Source organism: Ambystoma mexicanum, chromosome 11 (assembly GCF_040938575.1).
Source record: "Ambystoma mexicanum isolate Mex_15411 chromosome 11, UKY_AmexF1_1, whole genome shotgun sequence".
NCBI classification, from domain to species: Eukaryota; Metazoa; Chordata; class Amphibia; order Caudata; family Ambystomatidae; genus Ambystoma; species Ambystoma mexicanum.
The window spans coordinates 1,179,185,612-1,179,204,626 of NC_090934.1; the positions used below are offsets into that span (position 1 = coordinate 1,179,185,612).

Sequence of the window (19,015 nt, forward strand, 5' to 3'; positions counted from 1 at the left end):
TTCTTTTCATTTGATTGTAACATTCCAGGCGTCCTATAACTGCTGGCCAAGGCTTTCTGGAACAGGGAGATGGAGTTGGAGCACGCACTGCAGGCCTCATGGTTGATTTCCAGTGCTTCCTGTATTTCCTCGCTTCTTTTTTGGGAAAGTGAACTCCAGTGAAAAACCATCTTTGGACTGGGCCGGCCTTGTGGACATGCAAACGGGCGCACCGCGACATTTTGCCTTTGGAAAAAATGCATAAAGAACCCAATGTGTTGTCCTTTTAACTGGACCTAGTGGGAATGAAGTGACATTTTTAAAATGGATGGGGAGGGTGGTGGGTTAGGAGGGGTGGGTGGGATGCGCAAGAGTATATTCCTGGCAGACTGTGGAGACATTTTAGGAAATCCAAGAGGATTTAAGTGTGGTCAAAGACTTGCCAACATAGCCTCTAAGCCGATTCAGGCAAGCGCCTAAGGCAGAGTCAGGATGGCCGAGTGATCTAAGGTGCTGCGTTCAGGTCTGGGTTCGAATCCCACTTCTGACATGCCTGAAACGGGTTTTTACTTTTCATGTGATTGCATTCCACGCTTCCTATAACTGCCGGCCTCGGACTTCTGGAACAGGGAGATGGAGTTGGAGCTTGCTCCACACACTCCCGTCCTCCAGCTAGGTCTGCAGTTCGTCCTGGAATGCTTCACTGCCCTTTTGGCAGGTGTACTACAGTGCTTAAATGAAAAACCGTCTTAGGACTGTGCTAGCTTTGTGGACTTGCAAATGGGCGCAGCGCGGCATTTTGTCTTTGGAAAAAATGCATAAAGAACCCAACGTCTTGTCCTTTTCACTGGGCCTAGTTGGAATGAAGTGACCTATTTGAAATGGAGGTCAGGAGGAAAGTTAGTGTGACATAGTGGGAGGCAGATGGAGGAGTGAGTGGGGGGAAGCGAGAGGTAAAAAGGCAGGCAGAGGAGTGAACACAGTTCTTCCTCCTCGCCCTCTGCCCAACCAACCACCTGCCTGCCCAAACGGCCACGAACGGCCATTGTATATAGGCTTTGCTGGCAGAACTCTTTAGCCCTGTCATTTAGAGTGAGTCCTGTGCAGGAGTACAGGGAGATCAGGCCGGCCCATACACAGTCCTTTCAGCCTAAACAGGCTCCCCGGGACTAGTGCCCAACCTCTTGTGACCAAGAAGGCTCTAGCACACTGCCTGAACCTCCTGAAGGGTTGGACACAGTGCATGCTTTTATTTGCATAAACCAGCCCGCCTCCTGCCTTCCTATTTCCTGAGGTGTAGTTGCTTGTGTCTGTTAACAGGTGGCAGGCAGCACCGTTCTGCAGAAACATGAAAGACTCATGTGTGCTTGTGACAAGTAGCTGCTGTACATAGGGATTGAACCCTGCACGTCTGTGCCAGTAGTCGTTGTATGAGTGCTGCCCTGCCTGTGATTATTCTTTTGGGAGGAATTGGGAGACTTTAATGCAATAGGAGAGGATTTTAGGCGGGTGGTCTTTGAGACTTTCCAACATTGCCTCTAAGCCGCATCTGAGGGGTGCAAATGGCAGAGTCAGGATGGCCGAGTGGTCTAAGGCGCTGCGTTCAGGTCGCAGTCTCCTCTGGAGGCGTGGGTTCGAATCCCACTTCTGACATGTCTGTAACAGAATTTTTCTTTTCATTTGATTGTAACATTCCAGGCGTCCTATAACTGCTGGCCAAGGCTTTCTGGAACAGGGAGATGGAGTTGGAGCACGCACTGCAGGCCTCATGGTTGATTTCCAGTGCTTCCTGTATTTCCTCGCTTCTTTTTTGGGAAAGTGAACTCCAGTGAAAAACCATCTTTGGACTGGGCCGGCCTTGTGGACATGCAAACGGGCGCACCGCGACATTTTGCCTTTGGAAAAAATGCATAAAGAACCCAATGTGTTGTCCTTTTAACTGTGCCTAGTGGGAATGAAGTGACATTTTTAAAATGGATGGGGAGGGTGGTGGGTTAGGAGGGGTGGGTGGGATGCGCGAGAGTATATTCCTGGAAGACTGTGGAGACATTTTAGGAAATCCAAGAGGATTTAAGTGTGGTCAAAGACTTGCCAACATAGCCTCTAAGCCGATTCAGGCAAGCGCCTAAGGCAGAGTCAGGATGGCCGAGTGGTCTAAGGTGCTGCGTTCAGGTCTGGGTTCGAATCCCACTTCTGACATGCCTGAAACGGGTTTTTACTTTTCATGTGATTGCATTCCACGCTTCCTATAACTGCCGGCCACAGACTTCTGGAACAGGGAGATGGAGTTGGAGCTTGCTCCACACACTCCCGTCCTCCAGCTAGGTCTGCAGTTCGTCCTGGAATGCTTCACTGCCCTTTTGGCAGGTGTACTACAGTGCTTAAATGAAAAACCGTCTTAGGACTGTGCTAGCTTTGTGGACTTGCAAATGGGCGCAGCGCGGCATTTTGTCTTTGGAAAAAATGCATAAAGAACCCAACGTCTTGTCCTTTTCACTGGGCCTAGTTGGAATGAAGTGACCTATTTGAAATGGAGGTCAGGAGGAAAGTTAGTGTGACATAGTGGGAGGCAGATGGAGGAGTGAGTGGGGGGAAGCGAGAGGTAAAAAGGCAGGCAGAGGAGTGAACACAGTTCTTCCTCCTCGCCCTCTGCCCAACCAACCACCTGCCTGCCCAAACGGCCACGAACGGCCATTGTATATAGGCTTTGCTGGCAGAACTCTTTAGCCCTGTCATTTAGAGTGAGTCCTGTGCAGGAGTACAGGGAGATCAGGCCGGCCCATACACAGTCCTTTCAGCCTAAACAGGCTCCCCTGGACTAGTGCCCAACCTCTTGTGACCAAGAAGGCTCTAGCACACTGCCTGAACCTCCTGAAGGGTTGGACACAGTGCATGCTTTTATTTGCATAAACCAGCCCGCCTCCTGCCTTCCTATTTCCTGAGGTGTAGTTGCTTGTGTCTGTTAACAGGTGGCAGCACCGTTCTGCAGAAACATGAAAGACTCATGTGTGCTTGTGACAAGTAGCTGCTGTACATAGAGATTGAACCCTGCACGTCTGTGCCAGTAGTCGTTGTATGAGTGCTGCCCTGCCTGTGATTATTCTTTTGGGAGGAATTGGGAGACTTTAATGCAATAGGAGAGGATTTTAGGCGGGTGGTCTTTGAGACTTTCCAACATTGCCTCTAAGCCGCATCTGAGGGGTGCAAATGGCAGAGTCAGGATGGCCGAGTGGTCTAAGGAGCTGCGTTCAGGTCGCAGTCTCCTCTGGAGGCGTGGTTTCGAATCCCACTTCTGACATGTCTGTAACAGAATTTTTCTTTTCATTTGATTGTAACATTCCAGGCGTCCTATAACTGCTGGCCAAGGCTTTCTGGAACAGGGAGATGGAGTTGGAGCACGCACTGCAGGCCTCATGGTTGATTTCCAGTGCTTCCTGTATTTCTTCGCTTCTTTTTTGGGAAAGTGAACTCCAGTGAAAAACCATCTTTGGACTGGGCCGGCCTTGTGGACATGCAAACGGGCGCACCGCAACATTTTGCCTTTGGAAAAAATGCATAAAGAACCCAATGTGTTGTCCTTTTAACTGGGCCTAGTGGGAATGAAGTGACATTTTTAAAATGGATGGGGAGGGTGGTGGGTTAGGAGGGGTGGGTGGGATGCGCGAGAGTATATTCCTGGCAGACTGTGGAGACATTTTAGGAAATCCAAGAGGATTTAAGTGTGGTCAAAGACTTGCCAACATAGCCTCTAAGCCGATTCAGGCAAACGCCTAAGGCAGAGTCAGGATGGGCGAGTGGTCTAAGGCACTGGTTCAGATCGCAGTCTCCTCTGGAGGCGTGGGTTCGAATCCCACTTCTGACATGCCTGAAATGGGTTTTTACTTTTCATGTGATTGCATTCCACGCTTCCTATAACTGCCGGCCATGGATTTCTGGAACAGGGAGATGGAGTTGGAGCTTGCTCCACACACTCCCGTCCTCCAGCTAGGTCTGCAGTTCGTCCTGGAATGCTTCACTGCCCTTTTGGCAGGTGTACTACAGTGCTTAAATGAAAAACCGTCTTAGGACTGTGCTAGCTTTGTGGACTTGCAAATGGGCGCAGCGCGGCATTTTGTCTTTGGAAAAAATGCATAAAGAACCCAACGTCTTGTCCTTTTCACTGGGCCTAGTTGGAATGAAGTGACCTATTTGAAATGGAGGTCAGGAGGAAAGTTAGTGTGACATAGTGGGAGGCAGAAGGAGGAGTGAGTGGGGGGAAGCGAGAGGTAAAAAGGCAGGCAGAGGAGTGAACACAGTTCTTCCTCCTCGCCCTCTGCCCAACCAACCACCTGCCTGCCCCAACGGCCACGAACCGCCATTGTATATAGGCTTTGCTGGCAGAACTCTTTAGCCCTGTCATTTAGAGTGAGTCCTGTGCAGGAGTACAGGGAGATCAGGCCGGCCCATACACAGTCCTTTCAGCCTAAACAGGCTCCCCGGGACTAGTGCCCAACCTCTTGTGACCAAGAAGGCTATAGCACACTGCCTGAACCTCCTGAAGGGTTGGACACAGTGCATGCTTTTATTTGCATAAACCAGCCCGCCTCCTGCCTTCCTATTTCCTGAGGTGTAGTTGCTTGTGTCTGTTAACAGGTGGCAGGCAGCACCGTTCTGCAGAAACATGAAAGACTCATGTGTGCTTGTGACAAGTAGCTGCTGTACATAGGGATTGAACCCTGCACGTCTGTGCCAGTAGTCGTTGTATGAGTGCTGCCCTGCCTGTGATTATTCTTTTGGGAGGAATTGGGAGACTTTAATGCAATAGGTGATGATTTTAGGCGGGTGGTCTTTGAGACTTTCCAACATTGCCTCTAAGCCGCATCTGAGGGGTGCAAATGGCAGAGTCAGGATGGCCGAGTGGTCTAAGGCACAGTCTCCTCTGGAGGCGTGGGTTCGAATCCCACTTCTGACATGTCTGTAACAGAATTTTTCTTTTCATTTGATTGTAACATTCCAGGCATCCTATAACTGCTGGCCAAGGCTTTCTGGAACAGGGAGATGGAGTTGGAGCACGCACTGCAGGCCTCATGGTTGATTTCCAGTGCTTCCTGTATTTCCTCGCTTCTTTTTTGGGAAAGTGAACTCCAGTGAAAAACCATCTTTGGACTGGGCCGGACTTGTGGACATGCAAACGGGCGCACCGCGACATTTTGCCTTTGGAAAAAATGCATAAAGAACCCAATGTGTTGTCCTTTTAACTGGGCCTAGTGGGAATGAAGTGACATTTTTAAAATGGATGGGGAGGGTGGTGGGTTAGGAGGGGTGGGTGGGAGGCGCGAGAGTATATTCCTGGTAGACTGTGGAGACATTTTAGGAAATCCAAGAGGATTTAAGTGTGGTCAAAGACTTGCCAACATAGCCTCTAAGCCGATTCAAGCAAGCACCTAAGGCAGAGTCAGGATGGCCGAGTGGTCTAAGGCACTGGTTCAGATCGCAGTCTCCTCTGGAGGCGTGGGTTCGAATCCCACTTCTGACATGCCTGAAATGGGTTTTTACTTTTCATGTGATTGCATTCCACGCTTCCTATAACTGCAGGCCATGGATTTCTGGAACAGGGAGATGGAGTTGGAGCTTGCTCCACACACTCCCGTCCTCCAGCTAGGTCTGCAGTTCGTCCTGGAATGCTTCACTGCCCTTTTGGCAGGTGTACTACAGTGCTTAAATGAAAAACCGTCTTAGGACTGTGCTAGCTTTGTGGACTTGCAAATGGGCGCAGCGCGGCATTTTGTCTTTGGAAAAAATGCATAAAGAACCCAACGTCTTGTCCTTTTCACTGGGCCTAGTTGGAATGAAGTGACCTATTTGAAATGGAGGTCAGGAGGAAAGTTAGTGTGACATAGTGGGAGGCAGATGGAGGAGTGAGTGGGGGGAAGCGAGAGGTAAAAAGGCAGGCAGAGGAGTGAACACAGTTCTTCCTCCTCGCCCTCTGCCCAACCAACCACCTGTCTGCCCAAACGGCCCCGAACGGCCATTGTATATAGGCTTTGCTGGCAGAACTCTTTAGCCCTGTCATTTAGAGTGAGTCCTGTGCAGGAGTACAGGGAGATCAGGCCGGCCCATACACAGTCCTTTCAGCCTAAACAGGCTCCCCGGGACTAGTGCCCAACCTCTTGTGACCAAGAAGGCTCTAGCACACTGCCTGAACCTCCTGAAGGGTTGGACACAGTGCATGCTTTTATTTGCATAAACCAGCCCGCCTCCTGCCTTCCTATTTCCTGAGGTGTAGTTGCTTGTGTCTGTTAACAGGTGGCAGGCAGCACCGTTCTGCAGAAACATGAAAGACTCATGTGTGCTTGTGACAAGTAGCTGCTGTACATAGGGATTGAACCCTGCACGTCTGTGCCAGTAGTCGTTGTATGAGTGCTGCCCTGCCTGTGATTATTCTTTTGGGAGGAATTGGGAGACTTTAATGCAATAGGAGAGGATTTTAGGCGGGTGGTCTTTGAGACTTTCCAACATTGCCTCTAAGCCGCATCTGAGGGGTGCAAATGGCAGAGTCAGGATGGCCGAGTGGTCTAAGGCGATGGGTTCAGGTCGCAGTCTCCTCTGGAGGCGTGGGTTCGAATCCCACTTCTGACATGTCTGTAACAGAATTTTTCTTTTCATTTGATTGTAACATTCCAGGCGTCCTATAACTGCTGGCCAAGGCTTTCTGGAACAGGGAGATGGAGTTGGAGCACGCACTGCAGGCCTCATGGTTGATTTCCAGTGCTTCCTGTATTTCCTCGCTTCTTTTTTGGGAAAGTGAACTCCAGTGAAAAACCATCTTTGGACTGGGCCGGCCTTGTGGACATGCAAACGGGCGCACCGTGACATTTTGCCTTTGGAAAAAATGCATAAAGAACCCAATGTGTTGTCCTTTTAACTGGGCCTAGTGGGAATGAAGTGACATTTTTAAAATGGATGGGGAGGGTGGTGGGTTAGGAGGGGTGGGTGGGATGCGCGAGAGTATATTCCTGGCAGACTGTGGAGACATTTTAGGAAATCCAAGAGGATTTAAGTGTGGTCAAAGACTTGCCAACATAGCCTCTAAGCCGATTCAGGCGAGCGCCTAAGGCAGAGTCAGGATGGCCGAGTGGTCTAAGGCGCTGCGTTCAGGTCGCAGTCTCCTCTGGAGGCGTGGGTTCGAATCCCACTTCTGACATGCCTGAAACGGGTTTTTACTTTTCATGTGATTGCATTCCACGCTTCCTATAACTGCCGGCCACGGACTTCTGGAACAGGGAGATGGAGTTGGAGCTTGCTCCACACACTCCCGTCCTCCAGCTAGGTCTGCAGTTCGTCCTGGAATGCTTCACTGCCCTTTTGGCAGGTGTACTACAGTGCTTAAATGAAAAACCGTCTTAGGACTGTGCTAGCTTTGTGGACTTGCAAATGGGCGCAGCGCGGCATTTTGTCTTTGGAAAAAATGCATAAAGAACCCAACGTCTTGTCCTTTTCACTGGGCCTAGTTGGAGTGAAGTGACCTATTTGAAATGGAGGTCAGGAGGAAAGTTAGTGTGACATAGTGGGAGGCAGATGGAGGAGTGAGTGGGGGGAAGCGAGAGGTAAAAAGGCAGGCAGAGGAGTGAACACAGTTCTTCCTCCTCGCCCTCTGCCCAACCAACCACCTGCCTGCCCAAACGGCCACGAACGGCCATTGTATATAGGCTTTGCTGGCAGAACTCTTTAGCCCTGTCATTTAGAGTGAGTCCTGTGCAGGAGTACAGGGAGATCAGGCCGGCCCATACACAGTCCTTTCAGCCTAAACAGGCTCCCCGGGACTAGTGCCCAACCTCTTGTGACCAAGAAGGCTCTAGCACACTGCCTGAACCTCCTGAAGGGTTGGACACAGTGCATGCTTTTATTTGCATAAACCAGCCCGCCTCCTGCCTTCCTATTTCCTGAGGTGTAGTTGCTTGTGTCTGTTAACAGGTGGCAGGCAGCACCGTTCTGCAGAAACATGAAAGACTCATGTGTGCTTGTGACAAGTAGCTGCTGTACATAGGGATTGAACCCTGCACGTCTGTGCCAGTAGTCGTTGTATGAGTGCTGCCCTGCCTGTGATTATTCTTTTGGGAGGAATTGGGAGACTTTAATGCAATAGGAGAGGATTTTAGGCGGGTGGTCTTTGAGACTTTCCAACATTGCCTCTAAGCCGCATCTGAGGGGTGCAAATGGCAGAGTCAGGATGGCCGAGTGGTCTAAGGCGCTGCGTTCAGGTCGCAGTCTCCTCTGGAGGCGTGGGTTCGAATCCCACTTCTGACATGTCTGTAACAGAATTTTTCTTTTCATTTGATTGTAACATTCCAGGCGTCCTATAACTGCTGGCCAAGGCTTTCTGGAACAGGGAGATGGAGTTGGAGCACGCACTGCAGGCCTCATGGTTGATTTCCAGTGCTTCCTGTATTTCCTCGCTTCTTTTTTGGGAAAGTGAACTCCAGTGAAAAACCATCTTTGGACTGGGCCGGCCTTGTGGACATGCAAACGGGCGCACCGCGACATTTTGCCTTTGGAAAAAATGCATAAAGAACCCAATGTGTTGTCCTTTTAACTGGGCCTAGTGGGAATGAAGTGACATTTTTAAAATGGATGGGGAGGGTGGTGGGTTAGGAGGGGTGGGTGGGATGCGCGAGAGTATATTCCTGGCAGACTGTGGAGACATTTTAGGAAATCCAAGAGGATTTAAGTGTGGTCAAAGACTTGCCAACATAGCCTCTAAGCCGATTCAGGCGAGCGCCTAAGGCAGAGTCAGGATGGCCGAGTGGTCTAAGGTGCTGCGTTCAGGTCTGGGTTCGAATCCCACTTCTGACATGCCTGAAACGGGTTTTTACTTTTCATGTGATTGCATTCCACGCTTCCTATAACTGCCGGCCACGGACTTCTGGAACAGGGAGATGGAGTTGGAGCTTGCTCCACACACTCCCGTCCTCCAGCTAGGTCTGCAGTTCGTCCTGGAATGCTTCACTGCCCTTTTGGCAGGTGTACTACAGTGCTTAAATGAAAAACCGTCTTAGGACTGTGCTAGCTTTGTGGACTTGCAAATGGGCGCAGCGCAGCATTTTGTCTTTGGAAAAAATGCATAAAGAACCCAACGTCTTGTCCTTTTCACTGGGCCTAGTTGGAATGAAGTGACCTATTTGAAATGGAGGTCAGGAGGAAAGTTAGTGTGACATAGTGGGAGGCAGATGGAGGAGTGAGTGGGGGGAAGCGAGAGGTAAAAAGGCAGGCAGAGGAGTGAACACAGTTCTTCCTCCTCGCCCTCTGCCCAACCAACCACCTGTCTGCCCAAACGGCCCCGAACGGCCATTGTATATAGGCTTTGCTGGCAGAACTCTTTAGCCCTATCATTTAGAGTGAGTCCTGTGCAGGAGTACAGGGAGATCAGGCCGGCCCATACACAGTCCTTTCAGCCTAAACAGGCTCCCCGGGACTAGTGCCCAACCTCTTGTGACCAAGAAGGCTCTAGCACACTGCCTGAACCTCCTGAAGGGTTGGACACAGTGCATGCTTTTATTTGCATAAACCAGCCCGCCTCCTGCCTTCCTATTTCCTGAGGTGTAGTTGCTTGTGTCTGTTAACAGGTGGCAGGCAGCACCGTTCTGCAGAAACATGAAAGACTCATGTGTGCTTGTGACAAGTAGCTGCTGTACATAGGGATTGAACCCTGCACGTCTGTGCCAGTAGTCGTTGTATGAGTGCTGCCCTGCCTGTGATTATTCTTTTGGGAGGAATTGGGAGACTTTAATGCAATAGGAGAGGATTTTAGGCGGGTGGTCTTTGAGACTTTCCAACATTGCCTCTAAGCCGCATCTGAGGGGTGCAAATGGCAGAGTCAGGATGGCCGAGTGGTCTAAGGCGCTGCGTTCAGGTCGCAGTCTCCTCTGGAGGCGTGGGTTCGAATCCCACTTCTGACATGTCTGTAACAGAATTTTTCTTTTCATTTGATTGTAACATTCCAGGCGTCCTATAACTGCTGGCCAAGGCTTTCTGGAACAGGGAGATGGAGTTGGAGCACGCACTGCAGGCCTCATGGTTGATTTCCAGTGCTTCCTGTATTTCCTCGCTTCTTTTTTGGGAAAGTGAACTCCAGTGAAAAACCATCTTTGGACTGGGCCGGCCTTGTGGACATGCAAACGGGCGCACCGCGACATTTTGCCTTTGGAAAAAATGCATAAAGAACCCAATGTGTTGTCCTTTTAACTGGGCCTAGTGGGAATGAAGTGACATTTTTAAAATGGATGGGGAGGGTGGTGGGTTAGGAGGGGTGGGTGGGATGCGCAAGAGTATATTCCTGGCAGACTGTGGAGACATTTTAGGAAATCCAAGAGGATTTAAGTGTGGTCAAAGACTTGCCAACATAGCCTCTAAGCCGATTCAGGCAAGCGCCTAAGGCAGAGTCAGGATGGCCGAGTGATCTAAGGTGCTGCGTTCAGGTCTGGGTTCGAATCCCACTTCTGACATGCCTGAAACGGGTTTTTACTTTTCATGTGATTGCATTCCACGCTTCCTATAACTGCCGGCCTCGGACTTCTGGAACAGGGAGATGGAGTTGGAGCTTGCTCCACACACTCCCGTCCTCCAGCTAGGTCTGCAGTTCGTCCTGGAATGCTTCACTGCCCTTTTGGCAGGTGTACTACAGTGCTTAAATGAAAAACCGTCTTAGGACTGTGCTAGCTTTGTGGACTTGCAAATGGGCGCAGCGCGGCATTTTGTCTTTGGAAAAAATGCATAAAGAACCCAACGTCTTGTCCTTTTCACTGGGCCTAGTTGGAATGAAGTGACCTATTTGAAATGGAGGTCAGGAGGAAAGTTAGTGTGACATAGTGGGAGGCAGATGGAGGAGTGAGTGGGGGGAAGCGAGAGGTAAAAAGGCAGGCAGAGGAGTGAACACAGTTCTTCCTCCTCGCCCTCTGCCCAACCAACCACCTGCCTGCCCAAACGGCCACGAACGGCCATTGTATATAGGCTTTGCTGGCAGAACTCTTTAGCCCTGTCATTTAGAGTGAGTCCTGTGCAGGAGTACAGGGAGATCAGGCCGGCCCATACACAGTCCTTTCAGCCTAAACAGGCTCCCCGGGACTAGTGCCCAACCTCTTGTGACCAAGAAGGCTCTAGCACACTGCCTGAACCTCCTGAAGGGTTGGACACAGTGCATGCTTTTATTTGCATAAACCAGCCCGCCTCCTGCCTTCCTATTTCCTGAGGTGTAGTTGCTTGTGTCTGTTAACAGGTGGCAGGCAGCACCGTTCTGCAGAAACATGAAAGACTCATGTGTGCTTGTGACAAGTAGCTGCTGTACATAGGGATTGAACCCTGCACGTCTGTGCCAGTAGTCGTTGTATGAGTGCTGCCCTGCCTGTGATTATTCTTTTGGGAGGAATTGGGAGACTTTAATGCAATAGGAGAGGATTTTAGGCGGGTGGTCTTTGAGACTTTCCAACATTGCCTCTAAGCCGCATCTGAGGGGTGCAAACGGCAGAGTCAGGATGGCCGAGTGGTCTAAGGCGCTGCGTTCAGGTCGCAGTCTCCTCTGGAGGCGTGGGTTCGAATCCCACTTCTGACATGTCTGTAACAGAATTTTTCTTTTCATTTGATTGTAACATTCCAGGCGTCCTATAACTGCTGGCCAAGGCTTTCTGGAACAGGGAGATGGAGTTGGAGCACGCACTGCAGGCCTCATGGTTGATTTCCAGTGCTTCCTGTATTTCCTCGCTTCTTTTTTGGGAAAGTGAACTCCAGTGAAAAACCATCTTTGGACTGGGCCGGCCTTGTGGACATGCAAACGGGCGCACCGCGACATTTTGCCTTTGGAAAAAATGCATAAAGAACCCAATGTGTTGTCCTTTTAACTGTGCCTAGTGGGAATGAAGTGACATTTTTAAAATGGATGGGGAGGGTGGTGGGTTAGGAGGGGTGGGTGGGATGCGCGAGAGTATATTCCTGGAAGACTGTGGAGACATTTTAGGAAATCCAAGAGGATTTAAGTGTGGTCAAAGACTTGCCAACATAGCCTCTAAGCCGATTCAGGCAAGCGCCTAAGGCAGAGTCAGGATGGCCGAGTGGTCTAAGGTGCTGCGTTCAGGTCTGGGTTCGAATCCCACTTCTGACATGCCTGAAACGGGTTTTTACTTTTCATGTGATTGCATTCCACGCTTCCTATAACTGCCGGCCACAGACTTCTGGAACAGGGAGATGGAGTTGGAGCTTGCTCCACACACTCCCGTCCTCCAGCTAGGTCTGCAGTTCGTCCTGGAATGCTTCACTGCCCTTTTGGCAGGTGTACTACAGTGCTTAAATGAAAAACCGTCTTAGGACTGTGCTAGCTTTGTGGACTTGCAAATGGGCGCAGCGCGGCATTTTGTCTTTGGAAAAAATGCATAAAGAACCCAACGTCTTGTCCTTTTCACTGGGCCTAGTTGGAATGAAGTGACCTATTTGAAATGGGGGTCAGGTGGAAAGTTAGTGTGACATAGTGGGAGGCAGATGGAGGAGTGAGTGGGGGGAAGCGAGAGGTAAAAAGGCAGGCAGAGGAGTGAACACAGTTCTTCCTCCTCGCCCTCTGCCCAACCAACCACCTGCCTGCCCAAACGGCCACGAACGGCCATTGTATATAGGCTTTGCTGGCAGAACTCTTTAGCCCTGTCATTTAGAGTGAGTCCTGTGCAGGAGTACAGGGAGATCAGGCCGGCCCATACACAGTCCTTTCAGCCTAAACAGGCTCCCCGGGACTAGTGCCCAACCTCTTGTGACCAAGAAGGCTCTAGCACACTGCCTGAACCTCCTGAAGGGTTGGACACAGTGCATGCTTTTATTTGCATAAACCAGCCCGCCTCCTGCCTTCCTATTTCCTGAGGTGTAGTTGCTTGTGTCTGTTAACAGGTGGCAGGCAGCACCGTTCTGCAGAAACATGAAAGACTCATGTGTGCTTGTGACAAGTAGCTGCTGTACATAGGGATTGAACCCTGCACGTCTGTGCCAGTAGTCGTTGTATGAGTGCTGCCCTGCCTGTGATTATTCTTTTGGGAGGAATTGGGAGACTTTAATGCAATAGGAGAGGATTTTAGGCGGGTGGTCTTTGAGACTTTCCAACATTGCCTCTAAGCCGCATCTGAGGGGTGCAAATGGCAGAGTCAGGATGGCCGAGTGGTCTAAGGCGCTGCGTTCAGGTCGAATCCCACTTCTGACATGTCTGTAACAGAATTTTTCTTTTCATTTGATTGTAACATTCCAGGCGTCCTATAACTGCTGGCCAAGGCTTTCTGGAACAGGGAGATGGAGTTGGAGCACGCACTGCAGGCCTCATGGTTGATTTCCAGTGCTTCCTGTATTTCCTCGCTTCTTTTTTGGGAAAGTGAACTCCAGTGAAAAACCATCTTTGGACTGGGCCGGCCTTGTGGACATGCAAACGGGCGCACCGCGACATTTTGCCTTTGGAAAAAATGCATAAAGAACCCAATGTGTTGTCCTTTTAACTGGGCCTAGTGGGAATGAAGTGACATTTTTAAAATGGATGGGGAGGGTGGTGGGTTAGGAGGGGTGGGTGGGATGCGCGAGAGTATATTCCTGGCAGACTGTGGAGACATTTTAGGAAATCCAAGAGGATTTAAGTGTGGTCAAAGACTTGCCAACATAGCCTCTAAGCCGATTCAGGCGAGCGCCTAAGGCAGAGTCAGGATGGCCGAGTGGTCTAAGGCGCTGCGTTCAGGTCGCAGTCTCCTCTGGAGGCGTGGGTTCGAATCCCACTTCTGACATGCCTGAAATGGGTTTTTACTTTTCATGTGATTGCATTCCACGCTTCCTATAACTGCCGGCCACGGATTTCTGGAACAGGGAGATGGAGTTGGAGCTTGCTCCACACACTCCCGTCCTCCAGCTAGGTCTGCAGTTCGTCCTGGAATGCTTCACTGCCCTTTTGGCAGGTGTACTACAGTGCTTAAATGAAAAACCGTCTTAGGACTGTGCTAGCTTTGTGGACTTGCAAATGGGCGCAGCGCAGCATTTTGTCTTTGGAAAAAATGCATAAAGAACCCAACGTCTTGTCCTTTTCACTGGGCCTAGTTGGAATGAAGTGACCTATTTGAAATGGAGGTCAGGAGGAAAGTTAGTGTGACATAGTGGGAGGCAGATGGAGGAGTGAGTGGGGGGAAGCGAGAGGTAAAAAGGCAGGCAGAGGAGTGAACACAGTTCTTCCTCCTCGCCCTCTGCCCAACCAACCACCTGTCTGCCCAAACGGCCCCGAACGGCCATTGTATATAGGCTTTGCTGGCAGAACTCTTTAGCCCTATCATTTAGAGTGAGTCCTGTGCAGGAGTACAGGGAGATCAGGCCGGCCCATACACAGTCCTTTCAGCCTAAACAGGCTCCCCGGGACTAGTGCCCAACCTCTTGTGACCAAGAAGGCTCTAGCACACTGCCTGAACCTCCTGAAGGGTTGGACACAGTGCATGCTTTTATTTGCATAAACCAGCCCGCCTCCTGCCTTCCTATTTCCTGAGGTGTAGTTGCTTGTGTCTGTTAACAGGTGGCAGGCAGCACCGTTCTGCAGAAACATGAAAGACTCATGTGTGCTTGTGACAAGTAGCTGCTGTACATAGGGATTGAACCCTGCACGTCTGTGCCAGTAGTCGTTGTATGAGTGCTGCCCTGCCTGTGATTATTCTTTTGGGAGGAATTGGGAGACTTTAATGCAATAGGAGAGGATTTTAGGCGGGTGGTCTTTGAGACTTTCCAACATTGCCTCTAAGCCGCATCTGAGGGGTGCAAATGGCAGAGTCAGGATGGCCGAGTGGTCTAAGGCGCTGCGTTCAGGTCGCAGTCTCCTCTGGAGGCGTGGGTTCGAATCCCACTTCTGACATGTCTGTAACAGAATTTTTCTTTTCATTTGATTGTAACATTCCAGGCGTCCTATAACTGCTGGCCAAGGCTTTCTGGAACAGGGAGATGGAGTTGGAGCACGCACTGCAGGCCTCATGGTTGATTTCCAGTGCTTCCTGTATTTCCTCGCTTCTTTTTTGGGAAAGTGAACTCCAGTGAAAAACCATCTTTGGACTGGGCCGGCCTTGTGGACATGCAAACGGGCGCACCGCGACATTTTGCCTTTGGAAAAAATGCATAAAGAACCCAATGTGTTGTCCTTTTAACTGGGCCTAGTGGGAATGAAGTGACATTTTTAAAATGGATGGGGAGGGTGGTGGGTTAGGAGGGGTGGGTGGGATGCGCAAGAGTATATTCCTGGCAGACTGTGGAGACATTTTAGGAAATCCAAGAGGATTTAAGTGTGGTCAAAGACTTGCCAACATAGCCTCTAAGCCGATTCAGGCAAGCGCCTAAGGCAGAGTCAGGATGGCCGAGTGATCTAAGGTGCTGCGTTCAGGTCTGGGTTCGAATCCCACTTCTGACATGCCTGAAACAGGTTTTTACTTTTCATGTGATTGCATTCCACGCTTCCTATAACTGCCGGCCTCGGACTTCTGGAACAGGGAGATGGAGTTGGAGCTTGCTCCACACACTCCCGTCCTCCAGCTAGGTCTGCAGTTCGTCCTGGAATGCTTCACTGCCCTTTTGGCAGGTGTACTACAGTGCTTAAATGAAAAACCGTCTTAGGACTGTGCTAGCTTTGTGGACTTGCAAATGGGCGCAGCGCGGCATTTTGTCTTTGGAAAAAATGCATAAAGAACCCAACGTCTTGTCCTTTTCACTGGGCCTAGTTGGAATGAAGTGACCTATTTGAAATGGAGGTCAGGAGGAAAGTTAGTGTGACATAGTGGGAGGCAGATGGAGGAGTGAGTGGGGGGAAGCGAGAGGTAAAAAGGCAGGCAGAGGAGTGAACACAGTTCTTCCTCCTTGCCCTCTGCCCAACCAACCACCTGCCTGCCCAAACGGCCACGAACGGCCATTGTATATAGGCTTTGCTGGCAGAACTCTTTAGCCCTGTCATTTAGAGTGAGTCCTGTGCAGGAGTACAGGGAGATCAGGCCGGCCCATACACAGTCCTTTCAGCCTAAACAGGCTCCCCGGGACTAGTGCCCAACCTCTTGTGACCAAGAAGGCTCTAGCACACTGCCTGAACCTCCTGAAGGGTTGGACACAGTGCATGCTTTTATTTGCATAAACCAGCCCGCCTCCTGCCTTCCTATTTCCTGAGGTGTAGTTGCTTGTGTCTGTTAACAGGTGGCAGGCAGCACCGTTCTGCAGAAACATGAAAGACTCATGTGTGCTTGTGACAAGTAGCTGCTGTACATAGGGATTGAACCCTGCACGTCTGTGCCAGTAGTCATTGTATGAGTGCTGCCCTGCCTGTGATTATTCTTTTGGGAGGAATTGGGAGACTTTAATGCAATAGGAGAGGATTTTAGGCGGGTGGTCTTTGAGACTTTCCAACATTGCCTCTAAGCCGCATCTGAGGGGTGCAAATGGCAGAGTCAGGATGGCCGAGTGGTCTAAGACGCTGCGTTCAGGTCGCAGTCTCCTCTGGAGGCGTGGGTTCGAATCCCACTTCTGACATGTCTGTAACAGAATTTTTCTTTTCATTTGATTGTAACATTCCAGGCGTCCTATAACTGCTGGCCAAGGCTTTCTGGAACAGGGAGATGGAGTTGGAGCACGCACTGCAGGCCTCATGGTTGATTTCCAGTGCTTCCTGTATTTCCTCGCTTCTTTTTTGGGAAAGTGAACTCCAGTGAAAAACCATCTTTGGACTGGGCCGGCCTTGTGGACATGCAAACGGGCGCACCGCGACATTTTGCCTTTGGAAAAAATGCATAAAGAACCCAATGTGTTGTCCTTTTAACTGTGCCTAGTGGGAATGAAGTGACATTTTTAAAATGGATGGGGAGGGTGGTGGGTTAGGAGGGGTGGGTGGGATGCGCGAGAGTATATTCCTGGAAGACTGTGGAGACATTTTAGGAAATCCAAGAGGATTTAAGTGTGGTCAAAGACTTGCCAACATAGCCTCTAAGCCGATTCAGGCAAGCGCCTAAGGCAGAGTCAGGATGGCCGAGTGGTCTAAGGTGCTGCGTTCAGGTCTGGGTTCGAATCCCACTTCTGACATGCCTGAAACGGGTTTTTACTTTTCATGTGATTGCATTCCACGCTTCCTATAACTGCCGGCCACAGACTTCTGGAACAGGGAGATGGAGTTGGAGCTTGCTCCACACACTCCCGTCCTCCAGCTAGGTCTGCAGTTCGTCCTGGAATGCTTCACTGCCCTTTTGGCAGGTGTACTACAGTGCTTAAATGAAAAACCGTCTTAGGACTGTGCTAGCTTTGTGGACTTGCAAATGGGCGCAGCGCGGCATTTTGTCTTTGGAAAAAATGCATAAAGAACCCAACGTCTTGTCCTTTTCACTGGGCCTAGTTGGAATGAAGTGACCTATTTGAAATGGGGGTCAGGTGGAAAGTTAGTGTGACATAGTGGGAGGCAGATGGAGGAGTGAGTGGGGGGAAGCGAGAGGTAAAAAGGCAGGCAGAGGAGTGAACACAGTTCTTCCTCCTCGCCCTCTGCCCAACCAACCACCTGCCTGCCCAAACGGCCACGAACGGCCATTGTATATAGGCTTTGCTGGCAGAACTCTTTAGCCCTGTCATTTAGAGTGAGTCCTGTGCAGGAGTACAGGGAGATCAGGCCGGCCCATACACAGTCCTTTCAGCCTAAACAGGCTCCCCGGGACTAGTGCCCAACCTCTTGTGACCAAGAAGGCTCTAGCACACTGCCTGAACCTCCTGAAGGGTTGGACACAGTGCATGCTTTTATTTGCATAAACCAGCCCGCCTCCTGCCTTCCTATTTCCTGAGGTGTAGTTGCTTGTGTCTGTTAACAGGTGGCAGGCAGCACCGTTCTGCAGAAACATGAAAGACTCATGTGTGCTTGTGACAAGTAGCTGCTGTACATAGGGATTGAACCCTGCACGTCTGTGCCAGTAGTCGTTGTATGAGTGCTGCCCTGCCTGTGATTATTCTTTTGGGAGGAATTGGGAGACTTTAATGCAATAGGAGAGGATTTTAGGCGGGTGGTCTTTGAGACTTTCCAACATTGCCTCTAAGCCGCATCTGAGGGGTGCAAATGGCAGAGTCAGGATGGCCGAGTGGTCTAAGGCGCTGCGTTCAGGTCGCAGTCTCCTCTGGAAGCGTGGGTTCGAATCCCACTTCTGACATGTCTGTAACAGAATTTTTCTTTTCATTTGATTGTAACATTCCAGGCGTCCTATAACTGCTGGCCAAGGCTTTCTGGAACAGGGAGATGGAGTTGGAGCACGCACTGCAGGCCTCATGGTTGATTTCCAGTGCTTCCTGTATTTCCTCGCTTCTTTTTTGGGAAAGTGAACTCCAGTGAAAAACCATCTTTGGACTGGGCCGGCCTTGTGGACATGCAAACGGGCGCACCGCGACATTTTGCCTTTGGAAAAAATGCATAAAGAACCCAATGTGTTGTCCTTTTAACTGGGCCTAGTGGGAATGAAGTGACATTTTTAAAATGGATGGGGAGGGTGGTGGGTTAGGAGGGGTGGGTGGGATGCGCGAGAGTATATTCCTGGCAGACTGTGGAGACATTTTAGGAAATCCAAGAGGATTTAAGTGTGGTCAAAGACTTGCCAACATAGCCTCTAAGCCGATTCAGGCGAGCGCCTAAGGCAGAGTCAGGATGGCCGAGTGGTCTAAGGTGCTGCGTTCAGGTCTGGGTTCGAATCCCACTTCTGACATGCCTGAAACGGGTTTTTACTTTTCATGTGATTGCATTCCACGCTTCCTATAACTGCCGGCCACGGACTTCTGGAACAGGGAGATGGAGTTGGAGCTTGCTCCACACACTCCCGTCCTCCAGCTAGGTCTGCAGTTCGTCCTGGAATGCTTCACTGCCCTTTTGGCAGGTGTACTACAGTGCTTAAATGAAAAACCGTCTTAGGACTGTGCTAGCTTTGTGGACTTGCAAATGGGCGCAGCGCAGCATTTTGTCTTTGGAAAAAATGCATAAAGAACCCAACGTCTTGTCCTTTTCACTGGGCCTAGTTGGAATGAA

General features: G+C 50.3%; 13 non-coding genes across 13 annotated transcripts; all 13 read left to right on the plus strand.

Annotated features, from left to right (window-relative positions):
* Positions 1-1,549: 1,549 nt before the first annotated feature.
* On the plus strand, positions 1,550-1,632 carry TRNAL-CAG (transfer RNA leucine (anticodon CAG)). The gene has a single exon. It is a non-coding gene; the product is annotated as a tRNA-Leu (tRNA).
* Positions 1,633-3,194: 1,562 nt separating this feature from the next.
* Positions 3,195-3,277, plus strand: TRNAL-CAG (transfer RNA leucine (anticodon CAG)). The gene has a single exon. It is a non-coding gene; the product is annotated as a tRNA-Leu (tRNA).
* A 482-nt stretch (positions 3,278-3,759) lies between these two features.
* On the plus strand, positions 3,760-3,841 carry TRNAL-CAG (transfer RNA leucine (anticodon CAG)). Its single transcript has one exon. It is a non-coding gene; the product is annotated as a tRNA-Leu (tRNA).
* Positions 3,842-5,412: 1,571 nt separating this feature from the next.
* On the plus strand, positions 5,413-5,494 carry TRNAL-CAG (transfer RNA leucine (anticodon CAG)). The gene has a single exon. It is a non-coding gene; the product is annotated as a tRNA-Leu (tRNA).
* A 1,020-nt stretch (positions 5,495-6,514) lies between these two features.
* TRNAL-CAG (transfer RNA leucine (anticodon CAG)) lies at positions 6,515-6,597 on the plus strand. Its single transcript has one exon. It is a non-coding gene; the product is annotated as a tRNA-Leu (tRNA).
* Positions 6,598-7,079: 482 nt separating this feature from the next.
* TRNAL-CAG (transfer RNA leucine (anticodon CAG)) lies at positions 7,080-7,162 on the plus strand. Its single transcript has one exon. It is a non-coding gene; the product is annotated as a tRNA-Leu (tRNA).
* A 1,020-nt stretch (positions 7,163-8,182) lies between these two features.
* TRNAL-CAG (transfer RNA leucine (anticodon CAG)) lies at positions 8,183-8,265 on the plus strand. Its single transcript has one exon. It is a non-coding gene; the product is annotated as a tRNA-Leu (tRNA).
* A 1,566-nt stretch (positions 8,266-9,831) lies between these two features.
* TRNAL-CAG (transfer RNA leucine (anticodon CAG)) lies at positions 9,832-9,914 on the plus strand. The gene has a single exon. It is a non-coding gene; the product is annotated as a tRNA-Leu (tRNA).
* Positions 9,915-11,480: 1,566 nt separating this feature from the next.
* Positions 11,481-11,563, plus strand: TRNAL-CAG (transfer RNA leucine (anticodon CAG)). The gene has a single exon. It is a non-coding gene; the product is annotated as a tRNA-Leu (tRNA).
* Positions 11,564-13,668: 2,105 nt separating this feature from the next.
* On the plus strand, positions 13,669-13,751 carry TRNAL-CAG (transfer RNA leucine (anticodon CAG)). The gene has a single exon. It is a non-coding gene; the product is annotated as a tRNA-Leu (tRNA).
* A 1,020-nt stretch (positions 13,752-14,771) lies between these two features.
* TRNAL-CAG (transfer RNA leucine (anticodon CAG)) lies at positions 14,772-14,854 on the plus strand. Its single transcript has one exon. It is a non-coding gene; the product is annotated as a tRNA-Leu (tRNA).
* A 1,566-nt stretch (positions 14,855-16,420) lies between these two features.
* Positions 16,421-16,503, plus strand: TRNAL-CAG (transfer RNA leucine (anticodon CAG)). Its single transcript has one exon. It is a non-coding gene; the product is annotated as a tRNA-Leu (tRNA).
* A 1,566-nt stretch (positions 16,504-18,069) lies between these two features.
* TRNAL-CAG (transfer RNA leucine (anticodon CAG)) lies at positions 18,070-18,152 on the plus strand. Its single transcript has one exon. It is a non-coding gene; the product is annotated as a tRNA-Leu (tRNA).
* The last annotated feature ends 863 nt before the right edge of the window (positions 18,153-19,015 follow it).